Consider the following 20,154-nt stretch of genomic DNA (forward strand, 5'->3'; position numbering starts at 1 on the left):
GACATCTCACAGATACTGCCGGTTCTCTGGTATAGACTTCTTATTTACTTATGACATAGCTCCTCACTGACCTTATTCAAACCCAACCTAGAAAATTGGATGGGAGACAGCAAATTTGTCCCAGGGTGGCACCCATGTCCCTCATGGATAGGGGTAGCAGGGGTTGATCACAGACCTACCCTGTTCATAAATTTGTTCTGTGAACTACCAAAAAAGAACAAATAGGGATACTTGGGATTAACATAGCTAGGCTTGTAAAGGCTCTAGCACTGCTTACCTAATAACCTCCTATGAACCTATGTACCTATGCTGTTCCACAAATTCCTTGTGTTGACAATCTAGTCTCTCACACAGGGCATGCACATCTTGATTAGTGTCTGTACCTGTTGTCTGTAACTACTTTATATCCATGCACTTCTTGAATTAATTTAATTAAGGCTATCAGTGTTGATTTTAGCAGTGAGACCTCCATGCTAGAGCTCACATTAGGCCCCACTACTTTACCACTCAATTTTCTGGCCATGTCCTCCATACCACTGGTCATGATGCTGCAGAAATAACCTTCTTGGTATTAATGACATTTTTTTCTTTGATCTGGTAGTTCTTTTTTTTTTTTTACTCAAGTAATTTTTACTTTCAAACAAATTAAATTATTGCAGACAACAAAATCTAAATTGTAATACATAAATGACTATATACACTATTTACATTTGACCTGCAGGAAAAATCAATAAATGAAACCAGTTTGATTCAAAATATATGGATTAACATACAGTTAAGTAAGTATTTACAGTAATCAGAGATAGGTACAGTCCAGTTGTGGATTTTCAATAAGATTTAGTACCTTTCTCCAAGGATTATTTGTTAATGTGCTAGGACAGAGTCTCAGCTCTTCAATCTTGATCTCTTTCGGTGTTGTGACTTTCATTAAAGATAGAAATTATTCCATGGATGGTGGTAAAGTGGAATTCCATTTCTTCGTTATGCACTTTCTAGCAAATGCTAGAATGGTCCACAATAAATAAAGATTATCCCTTTTCAAATGAGGAACTTCATTTATGTTTTAGTAGCACTAAGACTTTAGATAATATAAACAAATCTGAGAATAGAGCTTTTAAAAAAATATTAATATCATCCCAGAATTGTTTTATACTAGTGCACTCATAAAAAATATGTGTCTAGTCTGCCCTGCATGCTTGGGAACATCTCCAACATAAAACACTACTACAGGTACTAAACTTGGCTATTTAACCTGGTGTTAGGAATGCTCTATGGAGAAATTTCCAGGTATCAATTCCCTATTGTTGTGACTAAGAGGTTAATTTAACAGAAAGCAATAGATCATTTTTAATTTATATAGTTAATGATAAGGAATGCCCCTTAGTAATATAATTCCAATATTTTTCTTGAGGTTTTGTTTTATATGTTATTAGTATTTTATACAGGCTTGAGGTGATGTTATTCAAGTTGAAATTGTAATTAACAATTTCATATAAATAGATGACAAACTTTGGTTTTCCTTTGAAAGAAGACCTATTAGTTATGCTGCATAAATCATAGGAATATGACAGAAACTTTATAGAGGCAGTCAATCTTGTGATGATAGTTTAAATTGCATTACTATGTCTTGCCCATCTAATTGATTCATACAATGTTGCCAACATATGGAGTTTTTAGATTTACAGATATTTAAAGTGTTTCTATGCAATTTGTCAGTATATTTTTTGTAATACTAAAGGGAATTAAAGTCTCAAACCAAAGCTTGATCTCTATACTCATGTTAATGTATTAAATATAAAATTAATGGAATTTAATTTTGTATGTTTTGATGTATTGTATACTGAGACATAAGGTATACCATAACTTATTAAATCGATTGGTTAATGGAAAGTTAACTAAAGTATGACTTTCATTTAATATGTTTAAATATAAGCATTTCCAGTTTGCAGTATAATTGGGGTCTACACAATATATAATGGTTCTAATTATAGAGGCCCTGATATGTGTTTCTATATCAGGAAATGTAATTCCTCCTTTTTCCCAAGGTCTAATATGATGAGTAAAGGCTATTCTGTCTTTATTCAGAAACCATAAAAATTTTAATAAAAGAGAGTCTATGTGTTTAATAAATGTTCTGCTTGGGATCATACATATGGCTTGTGAGATATATAATATTTTTGGTAAACGTATCATTTTTATTAGTTGTAATCTATCCTCAAATGTTATAAACATTTTATTCCAAATTTCCTTATGGATACCAATTATTTTTATAATGTTATTATAATTCATATTTATTGTTTCTTCAATAGTGGTGAACAAAATAATACCTAAATAATCAAAATTAGATACTTGGTTGCTAATAATGTAATTTTTGGCAGCTTGTATTTTTTTCCTATTTATTCAAAAACAAGAATTTTGATTTTTGTTTATTAAAGTGCAAACCAGACATTGACTGAAACTCAATTATTAATAGATCTAATTCATTTTGAGTTGTTTTAGAATTAGATAATGTAAGTAATATGTCATCTGCAAATAACATTATCTTAGAGGTATACTGACTATATATTTCTACACCTTTTATATTTGCATCCTTTCTTAATAACATGGCAAAAATTTCAATAGCTATCACAGAAAGAATTGGGGACATGGGACAGCATTGTTTGATGTCCTTAGTTATAAGAATGGGCTTCAAAGTAAATGGGCCTATTTTTTTATATAGGCTAGATTGTTTATATATATATATATATATATATATATATATATATATATATATATATATATATATATATTCTCTAAAAGTGAAATGAAGCAAGGAGGAAAATCAAATAAAGTTAATAATTTAAGTAAATCATTTCAATTTAATGAGTCAAATGCTTTTTCTATATCATGTATGTCTATTATTTATAAACCCAGTTTGATCTTCATCTATTATCTGTGATAGTGGAACTTTTTATTCTATTAACTAGTATGGACATAAATAGTTTATAATCATTATTTAACAGGGGTATTGGTCTATATGAGCTACAGTGCTTATGATCTTTATTTTCTTTTAAAATTGGAGTAATTAAAGAATATTTCCAGGAAGTTGGTATGATACCCTGGGTCTGTACTTCAATTAGTATTTTGTAAAAAAACGAGGTAATAGAAGGGGGAAAGTTTATACCTTTCTATAATGATACCATCAATTTCTGGTGTGTTATTAGACTTACTTTCTTTAATATTGCCTATGACTTCTTGATATGCTATTTTATTTTGAAGGGATGATTTTAATTTTTCTGGAATTTTCTTAATATTAGAAACAACTGAATCCAAATATGAGAAACTATCCACTGGAGTGTTTGATTTATAATGCTCAGAGTAATTATGTTTAAAGACATCAAGAATGTCTACTATATTAGATACTATCTTTTTTTTCCTTCATGAAGAATGTTTACATTACCTTTAGTCTTTGATTGGCATTTAGCTCTCATTGATAAGTTGTGCAAATGTTTAGGTGAAGTAGCGTAAGTTAATTTCTAGTTTTTCTAATACAAAGTTAGGTTTATGTGTTAATATTTCAGTATACTTTTTATGTATTTTTTTTATTTTTAGCAACAGATGTGTTTGCTATACTGTTAGATTTGATTAATAATAGTTGAGATTGTATGTTTTTTAGTTCTAATTCCCATTCTTTAAGCTTATTTTTGAACCATGTCACAGTTTTATCATTAAGGAGTCCCAGATAATTGTGATATTAACCTGTGGTATATAATTAGTTTCAAGAAAAAGCCGGAGTTCAGAAGTTAACCAAGGTTTAAATTCTTTAAGTTTTGTTATGTAGGCTGAGATTCTTGAAGAAACAATTAATCTTTTATAGCTGGTTTGAAGCTTCAGAAAAAGTGAATTATGATCCAAAATGGGGTGACGGAGTATGAAAAAGTATGACATTTTTGTGTTTAAATCTTGTGAAACATGCATTTTGTCTATTCTAGTCTGAGTATCAAATCTATAATCTTGATGAGAGAAACATAATGAATTGCTTTGTTTTATATTAAAGGTATCAAATAAATTAAATGATTCGGGTCACTTCTTCAAGTGCTTTGCAGTAGAGGTTAGATGCAAAGGCCTTTTATTAGTGTTGTCTGAGCTGTCCAAAATGCAACTTAAATCCCCCCAATATTAAATTTCCTTTACAATTATTGATAATGAAATCTAAATGATTTTTAGCAATTCCTACACCCATACTCAGAAACCAATATAGATTTACTAAGGTCCAGATTCTATTATTAAATTTTAATATAACAAAGGATATAAGGCCTTCTTTATCTTCATATTTCTGAATGATTTGTGGGTTAATATTTTTTCCAAAGTATTATAACTCCTCTTGTCTTAGATTTATGAGAGGAATGGAATAAAATTAAATAATCATTTGGGTTCCATATATTACTGTCTTTAGTGTTGAAATGTGCCTTTTGGAGAAAGACTACTTGAGCTTTATTCAATTTTAAATATCTCTTTCTTGGGTTGTTCAATCCATTCATGTTTAAAGATAAAGTAATAAATGGATGTGTGATTTTGGATGAAGTTGTAGAGTGAATATAAGTATCTTTTCCTCATCACCCAATATCTCTCTCTCAAATTATATGTGAGGCAGATATTAATATATGCCATGTGATTTTTGAACCAATTTCTTTTACTTTCAAATGCTTAGTGAGTGCTAAAACAGATCTAGAAAAAAAAACATTTTGAAAAATGTAGTATAAAGCATAGTAAATCTAAGACTAATAAATTTCCATTTCAACCATGGAATGAATAACATTCCCAGCCCAATAGATAAGCATTTATCCATTGAACTAACTTTCTTTCCTCCAAGAAAATAGACACACTCCATATTAAGCTCTAAATAAGAATTAACAGAGACTTTTTAACACATTTTCTGTAAGATGAGATAGAACAAATATAATTTCAACAATCAGTTCTTAAATATACTTGTTACAAAGTTCACTACTCTAAACTTTAATTTATTTATTTATTTTAATATTTGTTTGCCAGGATAGTCCAACTGGACAACATGTTAATTTTCATCAAAGTCCTGGGGAGAAAAACTCCATAAGTTTACAGAGAGAAGAAAATTTACAAAAGAGACATTACAGAGTAGTAGCATATAGATTGCATATTTTACAGCAGTTAGTACACAGTGAGAGGATATTACCCCGTTTGATTGAAAATACAAGTGTGCAAAATATAAAATGAGAGTAGATAAGAACCTAGCAGAGCATTGCAAGATATTTCAAAATTGAATAAGAGTATATATATATATGTTTAAGTTTCCATATATACATTCAAGCAATTACACATGAAAGAGCCTATATATATATATATATATATATATATATATATATATATATATATATATATATATAGGTTCCCTTCAGAATGTCAAAATACTGAAACCTCAAATTTCATGTGGTTGAGACCATATGATTGAAGTTTCAGAATTTTGAAATTCTGAATGGAGGTCTGCATACAGTGTGGACCAGAGGATTTCCCTTTTCCTCACTGTAGTGCGATCTCAGAGTTGGTATGTTTATGTAGCAGGGGTGTGGGGGGTGCAGGGGGGCTTGCCCCATTCATAATTATTTAACTAGTTGTTTCTTTTTTTTGTTTTGGGATTTGTTTTGGAATTTTGATATTCCGAAACATCAGTCAAATGGTCTCAATCATATGACATTCGATGTTTTGGAATTTCAAGATTCCGAAGTGAAACCATGTATGTATATATATATATATATATATATATATATATATATATATATATATATACATACATATATACATATATATATATATATATATATATATATATATATATATATACATATATATATATATATATATATATATATATATACACACATACATATATATATATATATATATATATATATATATATATATATATTTATATATACACACACACACATATATGTACATACACTCCTATATAGGTCATTGCTCTCACATGAATAGGTATAGTTAGAACGTGTTGTTTGTGTTGTCCAGGACAGATGGGGTATAGAAATAGTGAGTGGATTTGTCAATTTGATTAATGAATTAATTAGTTAATTTAATTTGTTGTTAAAACAAACTGAATGTCATTAGAAATCTTTATATATACTTTACAAGAAATTGATATTCTATTAGTCAGATATTTTTCCAATCAAATATATATCTAAAGTGAGCCTTCCCATAACTTATTATTGGAATATGGCACTAGTTCTATCTTATGACTAGTATATTGACAAAATTATAACCTGTATTTACAGATCATTATAAAAGATAGACCTAAGCATTTTCCTTCTTATGTGTTACTCTTGAAGGAACAGATGTACGCCTAACTTACAGACCTATTGTTTTGTCGAAGGTATTCAACAGTGAATGAGAACATGTAATAAATAAGAATAAAAATAATAATAATAAACAGCAATGGTTATAAAATATATATTACTATAAAACAAGTTAGGTTTAATATTTCCTGACACAAGTACAACAGAATTAATAATTCCCATAAACTCGGAACTTTCAGCATTAGCTAACATATTAAGCATTTTTGAATATTACCTAACAGTATTGACAGCTATTATTTTTCAGTGTAGCAAGGAAACCTAGACATTGGCCCTTTCATAAGTATGTGTTTCTAAATATCAAAGCTTTTCTGATCTTTCTTATTAGATAAGCAGTTCTAGTCAGTTTTCCTACATATATAAAGCCTATATTGCCAAAGGACAGTATCACTTTATTACCAGTGGTTTACTGCCTAATCAGTTTCCGTTGTCAGTTCTTCTTAAATTTCTAATTAACAGGCTGAAACAATTAGGTAGTAATTTTATCATAAGTCAAAGCAAACAAAACAATACTATACTACAATTTAGTTTTGTTGCATTTATCCATGTGAAGTATCCATGGTGAGCAAGGTAAATTATAATTTCACTAATTAGGTATAGGATGAACCTCTCTTTTATAATAATGCCATGAAGTATAGGGCAACTATCCTGAATAAACTCAAAGGAGAAAGGTAGTAACTGAGGTTATTTACAATATGTATTACTATCATCTCATGCTATGACTAAATGAGTTCTAAATCTTGCTCAAAGAAATCATAAAATAAATATTTATTCCCTTAAAGAAATCTGTTAAGTTATCAACAGACAACTTTACCCAGCTATCCTGTTAGTTATGATCATACAAGCTTAAAACAACCAAGTAAACCTGAAGCAAGAACTAATCTATCTTACTGTGAACACTTATGTTAATAAGTCACTTAACAAAATGTTCAAGAATAGATAATTTAGAAAAAAAAATGTATATATTTCCATTGCTTATATTAACTTGATGTGGACTATGACTTATTGTAAAAAATACAAAATAAAAAAAATAACCAAAATTAGTTACTAAAATAAAATTAGAACACGGTGCAACATTCTGGAAACATGCATTTTACAAGCTTTGACAAAAAATACAATGACTACCCCTGTCTTTCACATCAGATATACTAAAATAGGTGTCAGACTGGTAGTTTAATAATCCGTTCTAACTTGCAACTACATACACCTAATCACTCCAAAACATTTTCTATGCTGTGCACGTTACCCTTCATTTTAATTAAGTACGGTATTTCCTATATACATCACTATAAACTATAATAGAGAACATTTCACAATATACTTAGTATAATTCAGTAAAATGCATAACTGAATCCATTTAATAAAAAAGTCATATTTTTAATGTATGTAAAAATCACCCAAAAGCACCAATGAACTGATGAGAACCAAAGAGTGGTCTTACAAAAAATTTTAATTCCAACAACGTTTTAGTTAAATTTGCTTTTCTACTTGGTTGAAAATTTAGACCAAGTTTTAAAACCTGAATATGATAATTGTTTAAAACTAAATTAGACAAGTCGAACACAGAAATTTCATTATAGTACGGAAGCACAGTTCATGTTACCTCCATGGGCCACTCCTTCCTCGACTTCGAGTGTGATAACCCCTTCTCAAGCTCCTGTTGCCCCAATTCTTTTGCTGTAAAAAAGATTTATTTCCACTATAATTATCAGCCTTTGGGATGACACCAGAATTTCTCTGTCCATTTTTGAATGCCACACCGCCTGCCCTGCCATCTGGCATGTTTGTAGAAACAGTGTCTCTCAACTGAATACTGTTAACAGCCGTGTTAACTTGTTGGGCGGGAACAGATGCTGAATATGAACTGGAAGGCACAGCTTTTCAATTATCTAAAATAGGCCTATTGATAAGACCATCAGCTCTCTCATTTTGTTTGTCTTGTAATGTGGGTTGTTTATTAGTCTAGCACCCACTGGAATGTAATCAGCAAACTCGTCTCCACGCTCGTACACAGCTAGGACTCTCAAAACCTTCTTTGACTTACGCTGTATAGCCTGTCCCTCCATTACATCAACTCTCTCTAAAAGATGTTGGTAGTCAGTTGTTAAATCAAGACTGCTTTGTATTAACTGCTATGCCTCACTGTCCAAACCAATTAGTTCACGTTTTAAACCCTCTAAAAGAAAACAAAAGAGACAGCAAAAGACAGCAAAGAATTGGGGCAACAGGAGCTTGAGCAGGGGTCATCACATCCAAAGTCAAGGCAGGAGTGGCCCATGGAGGTAACATGAACTGTGCATCTGGACTATAATGACATTTCTGTGTTCATCTTGTCTAATTTTGTTTTAAATAATTATCATATTCAGGTTTTAAAACTTGGTCTAAATTTTAAACCATGTAGAAAAGCAAATTTAACTAAAATGTTGTTGGGATTAAAATTTTTTGTAAGACCACTCTTTGGTTCTCATCAGTTCGTTGGTGCTTTTGGGTGATTTTTACATATTTTCTGGTTTTTGGTTGCTTCACCCTGCTGTATCACTATTGTTGTTTTTTTTGGTTGGTGTATCAGTTTGCTACATGGCTAACGTACTAGATGACGATAATTTGGAATTAACTTTGCATTCTACTCCGACTGCATGTGAGAGTAAATTGGATGCTTTAGTTGTTTCTATGGCTGAGATGCAGAAATATTTTGACGTTTTGGCTGCGAAAATTAAGGAGTTTGGACAAGAGAGGAGTTTGAGTGTACCCATTATAAATAATCAGCTGGTTGGTGGGATCAACTCTGTTTCTCTTCCACCGCAACAGACAGAGTGTAATGAGACTGTTAATAGAGCTGGTTTGGATTTTAATAGTTATTTGAACCTTAATATGGATCCTTTTCACAACAATTTTCATTGTGTGGATCAGAGTATCAACAAAAACTAAGGTAAATTTCTTTTGGACAAACTTGAAAAGGGTCTTAAACGTTACCACGCTATACAGATTGAGAATAAATACTTTGAACATTGTATTAGCGTTGGTATAGTTCCTAAGGGATTAAGTTTTTTTAGAATGCCAAATGGGGTTGATATTGGTTCTGGGTTTTTCAAGGAAGTTATTTCTTTTTTCAAAGACACAGGCTTAAAATTTATCAAATTGCTTATTAAGAACAACACTGACATTTTAGAGGGTTTAAAACATGAACTAATTGGTTTGGACAGTGAAGCGCAGCAATTAATAGAATGCAATCTTGATTTAACAACTGACTATCAACATCTTTTAGAGAGAGTTGATGTAATGGAGGGACAGGCTATACAGCGTAAGTCAAAGAAGGTTTTGAGAGACCTAGCTGTGTATGAGCATGGAGACGGGTTTGCTGATTATATTCCAGTGGGTGATAAACCAATAAACAACCCCCATTACAAGACAAACAAAATGAGAGAGCTGATGGTCTTGTCAATAGGACTATTTAGATAATCAAAAAGCTGTGCCTTCCAGTTCAAATTCAGCGTCTGTTCCCGCCCAACACGTTAATGCGGCTGTTAACAGTTTTCATTTAAGAGACACTGTTTCTACAAACATGCCAGATGGCGGGGCAGATGTTGTGGCATTCAAAATTAGACAGAAAATTTCTGGTGTTGTCCCAAAGGCTGGTAATTATAGTGGAAATAAATCTTTTTTACAGCAAAAGAATCAGGGCAACAGGAGCTTGAGCAGGGGTTATCACACTCGAAGTCGAGGCAGGAGTGGCCAATGGAGGTAACACGAACTGGGCATCTGGACTATAATGACATTTCTGTGTTCAACTTGTTTAATTTTGTTTTAAACAATTATCATATTCAGGTTTTAAAACTTGGTCTAAATTTGCAACCAAGTAGAAAAGCAAATTTAACTAAAACGTTGTTGGAATTAAAATTTTTTTGTAAGACCACTCTTTGGTTCTCATCAGTTCGTTAGTGCTTTTGGGTGATTTTTACATATTTTTTGGTTTTTGGTTCCTTCACCCTGCTGTGTTGCTGCTGTTGTTTCCATATTTTTAATGTACTGTTTCTTTAATTGCAGATAATCATAAAGTAATTGCATAAAGCACTTGCTTATATGCTGTGTTTCTCTGTTCACTTTAATTAAATCTTGAGTTTCTGCTGCTTGTAGTGTATTAAATTAGTTTTCATTTACACAATCTAGCTATAAATAGTTTATAGTGATAAATGTACTTCTGTTAGCTTTCCCATGCATCTAGATGCTATTTACTTCACAGGGGGGCCAAAATATCCAGTGTGTGCTTGAGAAGTGCATCTTCTAAAAAGTTCCCCTTAGTTTCTTTTCAAAACAGTGAAAGATGCCTCAGCCTGAACTACTAAGTGGTGAGTATGCAAAAGAACAGGAGCTCATGGGCCCTCATGAGGTGTGTTATAAGCTTCACCTCTTTGCTAGAAATGTATCTTTTGATTTTAAGTGAAAAGGAAAGAAAAAAAAGGTTGAAAATTAAGTGTATGAAGTAAATGAAGCTGAATAAAGTAAAAAGCACTTTATTTACAGTTATCAGTTCTTAAAGCATGATAACACTATAATAATCACTTCTGTTTTCTTGGGAAACATATTTCAAGCAGGAGAATAGTAAATTAATGTTTAAATTGCAGGTTAGTAGTTTGGTGTCTATGAATATTTTCCTTTCCCCTTTCCAGCATTCTGATTACATATAATAGATTTCTATGTGTATGATTACCATATTTTAAATTCTCTAAAGAGATCAAACAATAAATTAGATATTTCATAAACGTGACAAGTTAAAGTCAGCGAGAACAAGCATTATACTAATCATTGTGATAGATGTTGCTTCTCATGGCAATACTCAAAAGGAACCTTTACTAACATAAAACACACACACACACACACACACACACACACACACTCATTTTAAACTGTTTAAATAAAACTTTTGTTTAATTATAAATCTTGCAGAATTTTTGTTATTTATGTCAGATAGCATGGATATGAACATTATTGAGAATGTTATTTTCAGCAGTTAGCTGTTAATACTAAATATTGACAAGTTATTTAGAAATTTTACATGTTAAATACCTGTTTCCAATAGTAATAGGATTAATGTGTCTCTCCATCATTTTGCTAATAATATGTTTGGACCTTGATATCTGTTAATGATGATCAGATCACGTAGAATTAAATGCAATAGATTATGACATAATAATACATAAATCATTTATAAGTTGATACTTTGGGAGAATTGACATTATAAGCTGTTGTGGAAGCTGTCTTTTGTTTCTTCTTTTTAACATCCAGCCACATATTCTTTTCTGGGGATCTTTTTAAGGAAGGAGTAGAGCATTCCATTTCCTCTGGTATAGTTATGTTTTTTTGTTTTTTTTTTGGATGAAAAAGGAATCTTCTTTTATGTGGTTAAAAGTTCTCACTTCATTAGCCAGAGTGATAATATTAGATGGATAGGTTAGTTGTGCTGTGATGTTATTATGCTTGAGTAGTTTTATAAATGGCCAGCATTTCTTCCTCAAATCAAGCACTCCGCTGGAATAGTCACTGTCAAATCTAATCTGGCTCTGCTTGTACTTCAAGGGACATTTTATCCAGGCAGTTCTGAGCATTAGTTCTTTGTCTAAATAAGACATGAATTTTATTACAATTGATCTGGGGGGTAATAAAGGTGATGTTGGTATCAGCTTCCCTATTGATCTGTGTGCTCTTTCAGTTCTATATGAGAAACCTTCCTGTAAGTTTAACATTTCTGGTATCCAAGTATTTAAAAAAAAGATGTCTGCACCTTCACTTCTTTTCAGGTAATCCAAAAATTCTAATATTTGTCCTTCTTACACTGTTTTCCAGATCATCTATTTTGTTGAATAGCCAGTTTTTTTGCATGAGAAGGAATTCAGTTTGAGTTTCATCTTCTGTTAATTTCCCATCTATATCAGTTAAGGATGTCTCTATGTCAGTTATTTTTACAGATATTGTTGAACCATTTCTTTAAGGGCATCTGTTTGCTTCTGGCAGCTTTCCTTGAGATGTTCTAGATTTTCTTTGAAGGTATCCATTTTTAGAGACAATACTGTAAAGTGGTAGACAACAGCTGCAGTTCCTTCTTCAGAGATGTTTCAGAGTGTAAGTTCTTAGTGCTGCTCATTTTCTTTTTTTTTTCCAAAATCTCTTTATTCAGTTTTTCAATAATAACAGTAATACAACACATCAAAAACATAAGTCTACAATACATATAGAAAGAAAACAACCATAAAAACTAAAATACTAATTATGTACACTATATAAACTAGAAGTTACTACATCAGCAAACAGAGGAGAGAAAAACTTATTAACATCAATTTAAAGAAGAGAGATAGTATAAGGGGAATAGTTTATAAAGAGAGGTAGAAATTCATTCAGTTGTTATAAATAGGTATACTAGGGAATGTAACTAGGTGTATAGACAGGAAAGGAGATAAGATGCTCATAATGCAAGCTTTGCTTAATATAAGTTTATCTTAACAGGTCAGTGTGAGGTCTATCTTTAATTGTTGAGAATTACATTTAGTAAATAACCCCAATATTTCTGATAGTAATGTTTTTGTTTTGTTGTTGTATAAACTAATTTGTGAGATGAGGTATATTTAATAGCTAGTTTGCCAAAGTCTTCCCATGTAATTGGAGATGTAATAGTCCAATTTTTTGTGATGTAAAATTTAATAAGGGCACACATTGTGATAAGGATATGTTTTAACATTTTTGGAAGTTTACTTGTGTTGGCGTGCAATATAGCTGTCTCCCATGACAAAGTTGTTTTTTCATATCGCATCTTCTCTAATCTAGCTCTTAAAGAGCACCATAGGTTGTGTACCTTACTACAGTCACATATAACATGGAGAATGGCAGCTGTTTGGTTTGGGCAATGTGGACATATAGGCAAAAATTTGGGATTGAACTTATTTAACTTTGATGGGGTAGAATATACATTGTTATTAATCATAATTTATGTGTATAGCAGCCACTTAAAGGGAATAAACTTGATCATATTTTCATTAAAAAGTCTTTTGCTTTCTTCAGTAAGTAATTGTTTTTTCCCTTGCCAATAGATTGAGAATAATAGAGAATTTTGGTATTTTATGTTCGTTACAAGTTTATATGTCCTAGAGATTGTTTTTCCTTTAGTGGCAAGATTTTTTAGAATTAGTTTTACTAAGTTAATGTCCTGGAGGTCAACATTAGTTTGTGAAAATTTAGCATTTATAAGATAATGGTTTTAGCTAAGAATGATAGTATATTTCTTAGGAAGAGTAAGTTTCAATCTTAGTTGTAGTATATTAGATTCTTTCCATTTGTAAATTTCCCATATTGTAAGATCTTTTATCTGAGGTTAATTCATTACATTTAGGGGTTTATTATTTATTAGTAGGTTAGGATTTAGGTGGAACGGTTATATAAAGGCAAGAGCATTGAATAGTTGTATTGATTTGAATAACTTTTGAGTAGTTAGGATCATATGCTTAATTAGTGGGTGTAAGTTCTTTGTGAATAAGCCTTTTTGATTTAGTTTAAAAAGGAAGAGATTTGGTGTTATATCCAAGAGATTTAAGTTGTTCAAATCAAATTTTGGTCCACTGAGGTGTCCAGGTATTAATGTCTGGGTCATGGTTTATTATCTGTATTAGCCTGTAAGCAGTAATTATACTATAATAAAGTTTGAAGTCTGGCAAACCCAATCCCCCCTTATCCTTGATAAGTACAAGTTTATTATATTTAATTATGGTACATTTGGGATACCATAAAAATCTTGATATAGCTTTTTCTATATCAAGAAAAAGTTGGGGGGGGTATTTGAGAAGGTGGAATTTAATTGAAAGAGTATTCTTGGTAATAGATTCATCTTGATGACCTTAGCTTTTGAAAGTAGAGATATATTAATATTCTTCCATCTATTAATATCATTTTCAATATTGGTCTATGTGCGTAGTAGGTTATTCCTTATGATTTCCTTAAAGTCAGGGGGTAAATAGTATTCCAAGGTATTTTATCTGGTAGTTAATCTTGATCTCACTCTCAGGAAAGTAATATTCCTTATGACCTTTAAGATTCAAGGGAAATAGATGGGATTTATTTGTATTTAATTTATAATTAGAGATTTTGGAGAAATCAGCTATTGCTTTGAGTATTTTTGGGAGATCAGTGGTGGGAAGTTGAAATATATATTTAAGTCGTCAGCAAAGGCAGAATACGTAAGGTTTATATTAAAGATTCTAGGTAGGTGATGGAAGGTTTTCTGTGAAATAAACATGAGCAGGGGTTCTAGATAGAGATTAAAGAGGCATGGGGAAAGAGGGCAACCTTGCCTTGTGCCATTGGATAAGGGTATAGGGTTAGTTTTTAGCTTATTTATCTGAATAGTGGTAGAAGCTTTCTGATATAGAACCTTAATTATCCTTATAAATTCCTGAGGAATTCCAAATAAAAGCAATATATTGAATATAAAATGTAAGTTAACTCTATCAAAAGTCTTGCTTGCGTCAGCAGAGAGAACATATCTGGGACATTTATCACTGTTAAGAAGTCTGATAGTGGTATCCAAGAGAAGGGTGTTGTTGCTTGTTTGCCTATTTATCATAAAGCCCATTTGTTCTTGGGAGATGATGGAGGGGAGTATATTTTTAAGTCTATTTGCTATAACATGAGCTAGGATCTTAAGGTCAGTATTTATCAGGGCAATTGGTCTATAGTTGGCTGGATCTGTTGGGTCAGAGTTTGGCTTGGGAATTAACGTAGTTTTGGAGTTATTAAAATTATTCTCTGTTATACTGTATTGTATTATATAATTGAAAACTGTTAATAAAACTTTGGAAATAGGTTCCATGAATTGTTTATAAAATTCAGTGGTGTAGCTGTCAGGCCCAGGAGATTTACCTGGTTTGAGTTTGGTTATCGCAGCTTTTATCTCTTTTAGTTGCAAGGGTGTTTTTAGAGGTTTTTCCTGATCGTCTGAAATTTGTGGAAATTTTATATTATGTATAAAATCATGAAATGTGTCTGTACAGGGAGGAAGGGGTAAGTTGTATAGCTTATTGTAGATGTCTTCTAATGCATCTACAATGTCTTGGTCCTTGTGCTTCAAGAGTCCTTCATACTGTATTTCTTTGATCCTCGGTGGACCATTTTTAATGTTTATTAATCTAGCTAGGATTTTTGAAGGTGTTTGTGCCCATTCTGAGTATTGATATATTGATCTTAGCTCTAACAGAGAGATATTTTCTAGATAATGTTTGTGTAATTGCTTTTGCCAGTCACTTATTTTATCCTCCAGGTCTTTTGAGTACTTATTTTGAAGTTCTAATTCAGCAGTCTTGATTTGGGTCTCCAGTCTATTTTTGAGGTTATTGTATTTTTTCTTGAGGCATGCAGATTTTTGGATAATGATACCTCTAATGACCACTTTGGCAGCTACCCATTGCACATTGTAAGGAATTTGAGTGGATATAAAGTCTTTTTCAAGTTGGGCTATAATACTAGTGACTTCCTGTGCTACTTTTTGGTTTTGAATGATTTTAGGATTTAAACGTCCAATTATTGAAATAGGGGACATTTTGTTTATAGGTTTGAATGTTTAGGGAGAGACTCATTTTTGAATGATCTGATATAGATCTGGGTGATACAGTATATTTTAGTCTATAAGAAAGCAAGGTTTGGGAGATTACAAAAGCATCTATTCTGGACCATGTTTTATGAGTGGCTGAGAAAAAAAGTAAATCTTGATATTGTTTTATCATATTGAAAATTGGTATAGGGGTCAGTTAGCTCAAAGGTATTTTGTAGTTCTTCAAGTGCTATAGTAGTATGTTGGAATTGCCTGCTTTCATTATGTGACCGATCTTTGGGTTTAATAGAGCATTCCAGACCCCACCTATGATGTACAAATGATTTGGGTGGTTAACTAATATATTAAACATTTCATAAATGAAGAGATGTCCATTTGAGCAGGGACTGTATATATTGAGAAAGAGTAGAGGTTTACTTAAGGCATGATATTCACTAGTAAATAAAGTCCATCTTCCATTAGGGTCAGTTTTAATAGAAGTGATCTCTTCTTGGAAAGATTGATTTATTATAATGGCTACCCTCCTAGATAAAGAGTTGTGACCTGCAGCAATTATTTGCTTACCCCATTTCCTTTTCCTTTCCTTATCCCAGAGTTGACTATCCAAGTGAGTTTCTTGAAGGAAGGTTACTTTGTACTTATTTTGATATGTGAGATACATGATTAAATTTCTTTTTTTTATCCAATATCCCCTTAACATCCCGTGAATCTATTGCTATCATTTTGTAAGTTGCTTATAAGGTTCTTTATTGATTGATAAGCGAAAAAGTAGTAGTATAGTTTGTCTGTTTTTGTGTTAACCTTTAACATAGATAAAGTGACTTCTAAACTCCTGTACCCTATATAGGTGCCTAACCACCCATCCCTCTGATTTAGTGAATATGTATGTATTGGGAAGCAAAAAGTAGTTAGAATTTGATCTAAAGTGATATATACATTGAGCAGAGGGATGTCAAAAATACCCTGAATGTTACAAACTTGAACAATCATCAGCTACAAACTGTGCAAAGCCTGCTCCTTTTGTTATTGGTATTTACAGTATGATTACTATCTGACCTCTTATGTTAATATGTTAGTTGTTTAATTACATGGCATGTACAGGCTAAGAGAAAGTAAATGCTTAGAGAAAGTTGGTATCAGCAGGCATTTATATGTTATACTTCTTAACATTGCTAAAGATATTATAAATTTACCAAACAACATTTTGTATAGTGCAGGTCGAAGAAATGCACTTTGGAAAAGGCAAACTTTGAAGTTCCAAACAATCTATATATTCACATTGTAAAAGACTTATTGTAATCTTTAAGGCTACTGCATATTTTCACATTTCTATCTATGCTGGTAATATACATACAACATCATCTGTCCTTTGTTATCAAAAAACACAACAGTAGTCAAACTTAGAGAGAGTTCACAGCCAGGTCCACTCAGCTGTTTTTCCACTAAACAGTGTCACCTTCTCAAATATACATGAGGGAAAAGATTCTATTGTAATTGACTGATAATCATATCTCTAGTATAAAGACTTACTGAATAACAGTCTTTATGTCTTAACATATTCAATTATAATATATATTTTTCCCTTCCCCCTTCACTTTAGGAGAGAAGAGAGATATGTAAAACAAGTGAAATAAATTCAGTGTTGATCATGCTGTGCCATAGTATTGGTTAACCTATTAGTCACTTCATGTATTTGAAGTGAGTTATTGCAACCGTTGATTGAGAACATACAAAACAGTAGTATAATTGATATTGTGGGATCCCTGAGTCATAGGCATTACCAAATACAAGTTAGTCAGCATGATATTGGAACACTGTTAAGTAAATATATGAACTTACTAATCTCTAAGTAACATATTAATTAGGCTGTTGTATGCAAATGCCTCAATCAAAATTACATCACCCCATTTTAAAATGTTATTCAGTGCAGAAATATATGATTCTTTAGTTATACCCTCCCCCCAGATTAAGGTAGATCATTTTGCATGTATAGTTGAATAATACAAGAAACCACAGTTATAATCATTGAGGAGTGTTTAAGACATGGCAGAATATTTGAAACCCTTTCTTCCAGATGCCATTAAAATTCCTTATTTCTTCACAGCTGCAGTAACATAAGGAAAGGCACCTTTGAGCCATTTAAGTAAGCATCCAGAAATGGGGAGCTTTTCAGCATTCGTAAGTGTAAGCAGTTGCTCACAAACTGTACCTTAAGTTATCCTGTGTAGTAGAAGGTCTTGCAATACTGCAGGGAGGAAGGCAGAGATACTAAAACCAGTTACATTATCTTTTCTTTGATTTTGTAGATGACAGGTAACTTCTTCTACAGCTTTCTTCTTGGTAGTTAGAACAGTGTAGTGGCTTAAAATAGTGGGTTCTTTCTATTATTATGTCATTCAGGAGGTCTTTATTGTTCAAGACAGAGCTTAGTATCTCTTTGATTATTGGGTTGAGTCGTGCATTTTCAAAGGTCTCTGGAATTCCTCTTATAATGAAGTTATTGCACTGGCTTCTGGCTTCTAAATCTACCTTTTTTTGTTGTAATTATTTAATAGTGCTGCTGCTGGTCTGAAGATTTTGCTTGACTTCATTTATTTTTAGTTCATTGTCCATAGCTTTGGCTTCATTCTGTTCAAGTCTAAGCGTAATTTGGTCCAGACTAGCACCAAATGTGGTTAGTTTATGTGAAAATCCTTGCACTTCTGTTTGTAAAGGTTGCAGTGCATTTTAAGGTCCTCCAATGTTAAAGACTGTTCCTGTTTTGATCTGAGGGCCATTTTAGCAGCCTCTTGTTGTAGCTTGTTATTTTTTTTGCCATTTGGAAGTGATGTCTTTCTCAGGAGTAGAAATCATAGATAGTTTAGTTTTCATAGTTAAAGTTTCCATTTGATCTGGTTGATTCTCCATTTGATGTCCAAATTTAGATGCTTTGTAGTAAAAAAGAAGTTTTTATTTAGTAAATCCTGTTCTGAGAGATGCTTTTTCCTTATTTTTCTTGTTTTAGGCCTGTATGTCTGGAAGAATCCACACAATGCGGTTCAGGGCTCAGCTTCCAGTAAGTAGTATTTTTATTCAAAATAAATGATTCTGGCAAAAAATATAGATGAAAAAGTATGTATTCATATTCCTGTTTATAATCCTTTGATGTTTAGAGTATTTTCTTTGAGCGATGTGCCAGCTTGAGGTCAGATGATAGTTTAAAGTTTCAGGAGCTGCACAGTCAGTGTGCTTACAGGCTGTCCACCATTTGGGAATCCCCATAGTGCTGCTTTTTCTTAAGGTATAAAAGTTTCCACTATAATTTGACAGGAAAATATCTATAACATTTTAACAAAGTCACAGGTTCTGAGTATTAGATTATTATCAGTGAAATTTGATATGTTTTGTTAAAAAGGAATAATTATTTTCCTGTATTTTGTAATAGTTTAAGAGAGCTCTGAAAATGTCCTGCTTTCAGTAGAGCATCTTGGCTCCGCCCCCAACCATGATATTTTTTGACAATCAACAATGGGTGAAAAAATACTTTAATACTGGTCCATTTGGAGATCTTTCATTCACAGCATGCTACTCCTTACATGATCCCAAATGTGTCATGAATACATGATATTATTGAAGATCAGCAAAAAGCTTTCTATTTGGCTTGACTACCTAGGAGATTCAAAAATTCAGTACAGTGGTAAAATGAATAATTCTTACTATGAATCATAATATCCTGCAGATTTAAACTTTCAAAGAACTAAAGCAACTATCCAGCAGCCTTGTCCCCACAAAGGCAATATAGAAGATCACACACCATGTCATTGATCTGATAAAGATACATGTTAAGTGTGCAGTCTTAAATCAATTAACGTAAACTCTTTTATCATTAGTTTATTTCACTAAACCTTAGTCAGCTGACTGGAATTGAATGAAAAAGGCCTGAAAACATACCAGATGGCTCAGGTTCATTTAATGTCTTGTGCATCTGCAGGAACCACTAGGGGTGGAAGTGAAATGTTGATGTACTCACCTCATCTGGTGCTAAAGCCCCATCATTGGGTGTTCTTTAAGGATATAGTTGCATTACAAGTCCCAGTGATTATATTGGGTCTGTGAGAGCCATTGTTTTGGCATGGAGATAAAGAAAAATGGACATATTACCATGTAGGTGGGCCATTTCAAGTCCTTCTGAAAGACCATCCC

This window comes from Protopterus annectens, chromosome 10.part0 (assembly GCF_019279795.1).
Source record: "Protopterus annectens isolate FY-2018-M chromosome 10.part0, PAN1.0, whole genome shotgun sequence".
Taxonomy (NCBI): domain Eukaryota; kingdom Metazoa; phylum Chordata; order Ceratodontiformes; family Protopteridae; genus Protopterus; species Protopterus annectens.